The sequence below is a fragment of the Cryptomeria japonica genome, chromosome 8 (genome assembly GCF_030272615.1).
Source record: "Cryptomeria japonica chromosome 8, Sugi_1.0, whole genome shotgun sequence".
Classification (NCBI taxonomy): domain Eukaryota; kingdom Viridiplantae; phylum Streptophyta; class Pinopsida; order Cupressales; family Cupressaceae; genus Cryptomeria; species Cryptomeria japonica.
The window spans coordinates 572,028,970-572,037,079 of NC_081412.1; positions in this window are offsets into that span (position 1 = coordinate 572,028,970).

Here is an 8,110-nt window from a genome sequence, read left to right on the forward strand (position 1 = left end):
AATTTGTGCCGAAGTCCTTGGTTCCACTCAAGCTACTAGTCAAGTCAATTAGTCTATTCCTATGCCTACATCCTTAACTAGTCTTCCTACATTCACCTCTTCTATCATGACTACTTCCACAAAAAAAGTTAATCCTATACATGTTAGTCAAGAGGGCACCTTTGTTAATCAAAATTCTTTTATACCTCCTTCCATGAGTCTTCCATTTGTGACCCAATCATATCCCATACCTACATAGAATAGTGTTCCACCTTCTTACTCTCAACCTCAACCTACATACAATAATGTTACTCCTTTATCACAATCCAACATGTCCAATTTCAATCCATCTACCAAAGCAACCATCAATAACAACCCAAAATGTCTCATCCCTACACCAACAACTAGCTTCCATCACCCAATCCAAGTTTAATGTACTCACATTTGATGTAGCGAGTCCATTATCCAATGACATTGATCGTGTGGACCCTCCTAAACATATGGTAGTCCCTCAATTGGAGCTTTGCGATGGAAAAAGTGATCCCTTGACTCATGTGAAAATATTTCAAACTTTGTGTAGTGAATTTGCTCATGATCAAAGACTTATGGCTAAATTGTTTAGTTGAACCTTTAGGGACAAAGCTTCGCAATGGTATTTTTATTTGCTTCCTTATTCTATTACATCATTTCAACAATTAGCTAATTATTTCATTCAACAATTTCACAATAATATTGGTCCTAAGATTACTTTGACTGGTTTGATTCATTGTAAGAAAGGTGTTAAAGAAAAAGAGACTGATTTTATTGGTAGATATAAACATTTGTATTCTCAAATTTCTTATCCTATGCCTAATCAAGATGTTCAAACAATTTTCATTGCTAATTTATAAAAGTACATTAGGGATAAGCTTCTCTTTTCCAATTTTAGTTCCTTTATGCAGTTGTGTGCAATGCTTCATAATTATCATCTTCAAGTGAGTCAATTTGAATCATCTCCTTCAATGGCTCCAGTCGATAAGAATGAGAGTTCTCAACAATCTTTTGTAAAGTTTAAATCAAACAAGGGATACGTCAAGTTTAATGACAACATCAATAATCAAGTGGAAACCACGTCATGTGGCCCCTTTATCCAAATACTTTAGAAAATAATTTACTCCTCTTTTTGAGTATTTGCATAACATAATGCCACAATTGATAAATAAAAATGCATTGGAACTTCCTCCCATATTCAAGCCAATTGATACCTCCAAACCTTTTCCTCCCTATCATGATCCAAAATCCTTTTGTTAATATCATCATCAATTGGGTTATGATATTGAGAAGTGTTATACCTTAAGGAGTAGGATTCAATAATTTATTGATAAGAATACCATATCTGTAGATGTTGTGATTGACAAAGGAAACAAATCCGTATCTCCTCATAATTAAATTATTCAAATTTTTACTAATCCTTTTCCTTCCAATTTTACTTATTTGGTTGAGTCTGAGCCTCCTACATATCCTCCCAATGAACTTGGCCTTGAGTCTAATAACATGGTGAATCTTGTTGATGAACCTATACCTCCTAAGGACCTATGCATTACCTTTGATCCTAGTGAGACTATTGATGCACCTGATGGTCTACTATATATCATTATGAAGATCAAAGAGAAACTCTTGCAAGAGGTTCTCATTGATTTAGTGTGTATGGTAAATGTGATCACTGAAGAATATCTTTATACTTAAAAATTGCATCAAGTAGCATATGATAAATTTGATGTAGAGGTTAAGGTGTATGATGGTTTGTCTTTCCCTACTACTGGTTCTATTACTCTTCTCGTTGAGGTTGGTACTAAGTGCTTAGATGCAATTTTTTATATTATTCCTATAGAGGATCAATTTCGTGTGAAGTTAGGACATACTTGGCTCTCTTCCATGAAAGTGATCCCTTCTACTATTCATAAGTATCTCAAATTTACTCATAATGACAAAATCATAACATGTATCAACCCATGGTAAGACATGGAGATGCAAATCTTGATTACTTTTGGCCTAAATAATTTGAGCCTCTCAAGCCTCAAAGTGATGCTCTCTTTCAATCTTATCAAAAGTAGAAGAATGAGATAATCTTATCTTTGAATAAACATAGAGATCCTAGACCTATTCCTCCTCCTCATGATGGACCCAGTCTCCTTCCTACACCTTATATTCCTCCTATATATGTTGTAGTCCTACCTCCTACATCTTACAAAGGGAAGCACATGACATCTCCTATCTTTCAACCTAGTATACCTTCTCCAATTACTCCTTTAAAGGAAGAGAAGCCCATATTGATTGATCCTAAACCTTCACAACCCTTGACTAAGAATAAAAGAAATTGTTGTGTGAGAGAACATCGACTCGTGCTAAGGTTCGTGAACTTGCTTCTCAACCCATTTCCTACTCGAAGACACCAAATGTTAACTTGGTCCCATTTGTCCAGCATCTGCCTAACCCTAGGGAGGAATTTCAACCTAATTCACCAAGGATAAAAATGTTTAAGAAAGATGATGGTTCATGTTCTATTCATATTAGAGATCCTATTTTTATTAATCTTGATGAAGAAATGAATGAAAATATTATTCATGATATCAATGTTGATGCTAATGATCCCAATGATGAATATGAGCTCATTGATGTTCATAATGATTTATCTAAAAAAATCTCAAAAGTATTAATCCTAGATCCTAGTAACAAATAAAGTGACTCATCATTAGAGCATGGTCCTTGTTTGGAACTTGTAGTAGCTCCAATTACCATAATCAAAGTTGTTCCTCTCACATCTTGTCCACATTCCCAAAACAATGTTTAGCAAGATTGGGAGGCGGATGACTTGCTTGTTTATCTTCATTCGTGCTGTAGACTCTCTCTCTCCTCCCTTGCTTGCACCATTATTCTATTTCTATCTCAATTCTTCTATTTTTTGTCCGTTGTGTTGTCTACTTGGGGAGGATGCAAAGCATTGAGGTCTCTTTGAATCTTTTCCATGTTGACTCAAAAGACACATGTGCCCTTCTTCCATTGTGGTTCTACTTCCTTTGGGGAATGAGGTCAATTCAATACAAATATACTCATGATACATTATTCATCATAAGAGCATACTGACCCTAGAGTTAGTGGAACCCTTATGATTTTATGTTTTGTGACCATTATCCTTTGATTTTTCCTTTCTTGGGGGCATCTCATTATGGTAACATGCTTGTGTTTTGGATGCATGCTACCTTAAAGAAATTGCTCTCGGTAAGGCATATGCAATTTATTTAATGTGGGGGCATATACTTCATTCAATGTTTCACTTTGTGCACACACTATCACATGTTTCAGTACTCAAGTTACTTTGCAAACTGAGCCTTTTGCTTTGTAATTTTGTATTTTTCTTTTTTTGTGACTCATAGTAAGTGAACCTTACTAGGCTAGCAGTCATGATTCTATCTCGTTCTTCTCTCTTATGATGTCCCTTTTACCTTGAAGTTGAAGTAGTAAGATCCTAAAGTCCCTTGGGGGCTTAGTGCATCTTGTCTCTTTGATGTATTGGTTAATTATTTTCAATGCAAACCTTTGTACTTTACTGAGAGTATGCTTAGTCTCAGAGACATGTTAAAGTGGGAGCTAAAAGCAACATCCTAAATTGTACTCCCTTATAATTTTATTCTCATTTGGTCCCTCAGCTTGGTGTTCCTCCCCCAAGGCTTGATTGGAGCCCTAATTCTGCTCAAACCATGCACCAAACTTATTTTTTCAATGCCTACACTTTCTCTCTCAATTTTCTAAGTCCCTAATTGGTCAGGACTAGAGCACTGGTGCCCTCACTCTGGTCCTCCCAATTAGGGCCCATTTTGGGTTCTCTCAATGGTCATTTGAAATGAGGGAATCCTAATCCCGTGTTGGTTCATGTCAAAAAATTAATTTGTTTTTCAACCAACATGCATAAAAGGAGGTCTACCCCTCTCATTTTGACAAGACACATCCATTAATTCAATCACACAAATCAAGCATTCATTCAAATTCAAGTGAGCAAGAAATAAGTCTTCTTCCAAGCATTGGAGCATAAGTGAAGTCAAGATTCAAGCATTAAAGATAACATTCATGTTCTATGTTTTATGAAGAATACATGAAACCCTAATTCCTTGTGAAGAAAAACAAAACTTCATAGAAAAGTATATCAATAGTGTTTAAGACATTTTCAACATTTCCCTCAAAAGGAAATCATTTCCATTATAACAATTCATTTAAATTTTAATTCTATTTCATGGTTAATTCCAAAACCAAGGTGTGACCTAAGGCAAACCCTTATTCCTGGACATATTTCCCTTCTCTATTGTGTGCAGGAATAGGTACAGAGCTATAATTTTTAGAATCAACATTGTTCACAGTGACAAATAGATTCTCTTTTGGATGGAGAGAAGTTTGGAGGACCAAAGCGACGAGCATTTTGGTCCTGATAATTCAGGATGACCTTTTGGGAATAGATCCAAACACTCACATATTGCTCAGATCTAGGTTCGTGGCTCCGTTTGATGATTGTAGCTCATTGCTTATGCATAATTACTTTAATTTTAGTACATTTACAATAATTCCAACATTTTCACAATTCAACTTAAAAAGAGGGAATCAAAATCAAACTAGTGAATCTAATTAGAATTCTCAGCCCTATCTTAGTTGTATTGAGGATAGATCTATTGGATTCACCCCTCTTTAATGTAGTTGATCCCTAAAGAAAATATTAGTGGTTTTACGATATTTAGTGGTGGTAAACCTAATATTTTCACCACTCTACACTAGTGTTATAATCATTTCAAAGAATCCAGTTATGCATTCAAGGAATAAACGCATTTCAATCCATTATCATTTCTTAAGAGAGAAGGTTGCTGAAAAAGAAGTCAGACTAGAATATATTTCTATATTAGAGCAGATAGAAAATATTTTTACAAAGGATTTGGTGAAGGATACTTTTGAGTATCTCAGACAGAAGTTAGGGGTCATTGCCCCCCTCGTTCTTCCAACTAGATGCAATTTTGGTGGTGCATCTTTCTAGGGGGAGACTTAGGGCTCATCTTTTTTCCCGGATTGATGTTGTTTCTACTCTTAGGGGGAGTAGTGGTGTGAGTGGTTAGTATGTTTCTATTTATGCACCCTTTGTTATTGTTGTTAAAGGAGGAGATAGTTGTTGTGAGATTATCAGTTGATGTCTATTAGTTGTTTATTGGAGTTTCCCTCAATGACAAAGGGGGAGAATTTTAGAAGCATGAGCTTGTATGGTTGTCATTGATGTCAAACCTGGTTATCCGAAAGGATATTGGTCTGGATATGGTTTTTTAGACCTTGGTTATTTGGTTAGTGTTTTTTTCAGATACTCTTTTGGTGTTGGTTGTGACATCCTATACTTAGGGTGGTCCAGAAAGCTTTTGGTTCCCTCTAGATATGTTATTAATTGCATTAAAGTTTAGTAGATCATGATCTTTTGGTCCAGATATGTGCTGGAAGATGTGTTGAGGTGACTATTTGGGTCTCACTTTGGCTTGTGGAGATCTGCATGAAGTATTTTTTATTGGAAGTGGTTATGTGGTCGACTAGTTGATTATATCTACTTGTTATGCCCCTCTTTCTCCTAGAGTGGATCAATTTAAGTCTTACTGGTCTAGGTGACTTGTTTAAGATTTCAATGTTGTATCTCATATATAAGATGTGCGAAAGGATGATTTGAGTATGGATGAAAAGTGAATTGTGTAATAAGTGTAGCAAATGATTTTCAAGTAGATTTGAGTTTGTGGTGATGCGAAAGATAGTTTGGGCAGAGCTTTGAAGTTGATATATTCTGTCAGATAGAATGTTGTGACAATGCAGATTGTTAGAGATGTTTACCATATTATTGATTGATTGATTACTATTTGTTAGAGTAAAGTAATTAATTAACTTTACTCTCCTCTTAAGATTTCACTTTATACATATATTAGTCATTTAATAATTAATATTTAATTATTAAATGCACTCACCTTAGGGTTAGGTTTTCCTTTCAGAGTTGATCTCCTTTATAAGGATTGATCTCTTGTATTATTGTAATATTCTTGATTCATTTTTCTCTGATAATAAATCTTTTCACTTTGTCAGAGCCAAAACCCTTGTTTCGTTCTCTTTCTTTCTCTGTGACAGGTTTCTTGCATGCAAGTTTCTTTGGGTTCTGTGGATTTGTATTTCTCAAATCCTACATGGTATCAGAGCCAGGTCTGCTGCAGTTTGTTCAAACTTTTGAAAGATTTTGAGATCTAGGTTTTGGTTGCATCAGATCTGTGTTTGTCTTTTATTTTTTATTTTGGAATAGGGGGTATTTTTTTTGGTACACTTTGAGCCCAAACGGACCTCATCATTGAGCTCGCAGCACCCAAAAACCCCTATTTTCATATAAAAAACGTCCGATTCGGACACAGTTGCTCCAGAAGGCAAATTTTTTTTTGCCGCAAGGCCGTATGACCCTAGGGCATGCAGTTCGAGGCGAAAAACACACAAAAAAAAAAATCCAAAAAAACCACGCAGTTTTTAAAAAAAAACAGGCGCCACCCATTTGAAGTGCCGCGCCGCCGGTGTGTAGCCCGGCGGCCTCTGCCCGGCCACCACCGCCAGTGGTAACAACCGGCTGCGCCTAGGTAGCCACTGCCACGCCGCCGGCGAGACCCGTCGCTCCCTGCGCCGCCTGCGCACCTCCAGCCCTCTACAAGCACCAGCAGTGCCGCCCCCACACCACCAGCCCTTGCGCCAGCCCCTGGTCACCCAGCGGACCAGGGCCCAATTTTTTTAAGCCCTTGAGGGCTATAAGGGCCCAACTGGACCTTTTTGGAGCTGTTTTACAAAATCGGGTATAAATCGGGCGTCAGATCTCCGTTTTTCAAAAACGAATAGGTGTTGGAAAGCTGGCTCCAAGTTTGTTCTAATGGTGCAGGAATTTTTTTAGATTTTTCCAGTTTGATTGCATTTTTTTAGAGTCAAAGTCTGATGAGTCTTTTTGCACTCCGAGGGGCATAACTTGCTCATTTTCGCTCCGTTTTTCGAAAGCGAATAGGCGTCAGAAAGGTGGATCTGTGCTCTTTCCATATCTATAGTTTGTTTCATCAATAAATTCTTAAGATGCTCAAAATTTTGTCTCAACCAGTTACTGCTTTCTATCATTTTTTAGGCTTTCAGTTTGTACTGGGGATTAGTTTTTTGCATTGTGGGCGGGTGTTTTTCTTGCTTTTTGTTATTTACATCAGAAAACCAGAATCTAAAAACACCAAAAAAGAACAACCAAACCCCTTCTGCATCTTCTGTCTAGTTTTGAAAGACCGCTTAATAATAATTAAAAAATTCAGAGCACTTGAGGCACAGTTCACAGGATGGCTGATAGACCTTTTGAATCTCTCACACTGCATAATTACCACACTTGGAAGGGTCGCATGATGACTCTTCTCCAGTCTTGAGGGTTAAGGTCCTATTTGGATGAGGTTCAGCCTCAGTTGACACATCCCTTTAAGGTTATGCAGCACAGGAACAACATGGATCATGCTATGGGATTGATGGCTTTACACATTTCCGATAGTCTCCAGTTTCATCTTGAGGGTTGTCTCACTCCTCGAGCCATTTGGACCAACTTTGATGGACTTTTTAATACTGTCAACGAGTTCAGAGCTTTCCAGCTTGAGGTAGAGTTAACTTCCTTGGTACCTGATTCGTTTCCCTCTATTGAGGACTGTCTGATGAAGTTCAAACAACAAAGATCTATCTTGTAGGGTTGTGGTAAGACTAAGACTGATACAGAGTGCATTTTCCTGATCCTCTCCAAGCTTCGGGGTCCATTTCAGATCTTCTCTTCAACCTTCTATTCCACCATGGATGCCTTGGGTGCTCGACATGTCATGCCTTCTTTTGAGGTCTTTTGTGATCGTCTGACTCGTGAGCAAGCTAAGCTTAAGCAGTTGGATTCACTTTCAGGTTCACAGAACCAAGCATTGGTAGCCCAGTCCTCCAAAGGCAAATAGAAGCAAAAATTGAAGCCTAAGAAAGATTCAGAGGCTAGTGAGAATCCCTCCAAGCCACCACCTAAGTGTTGGACATCTCATTTCCAGGCTTTGGAGGAAGCCAT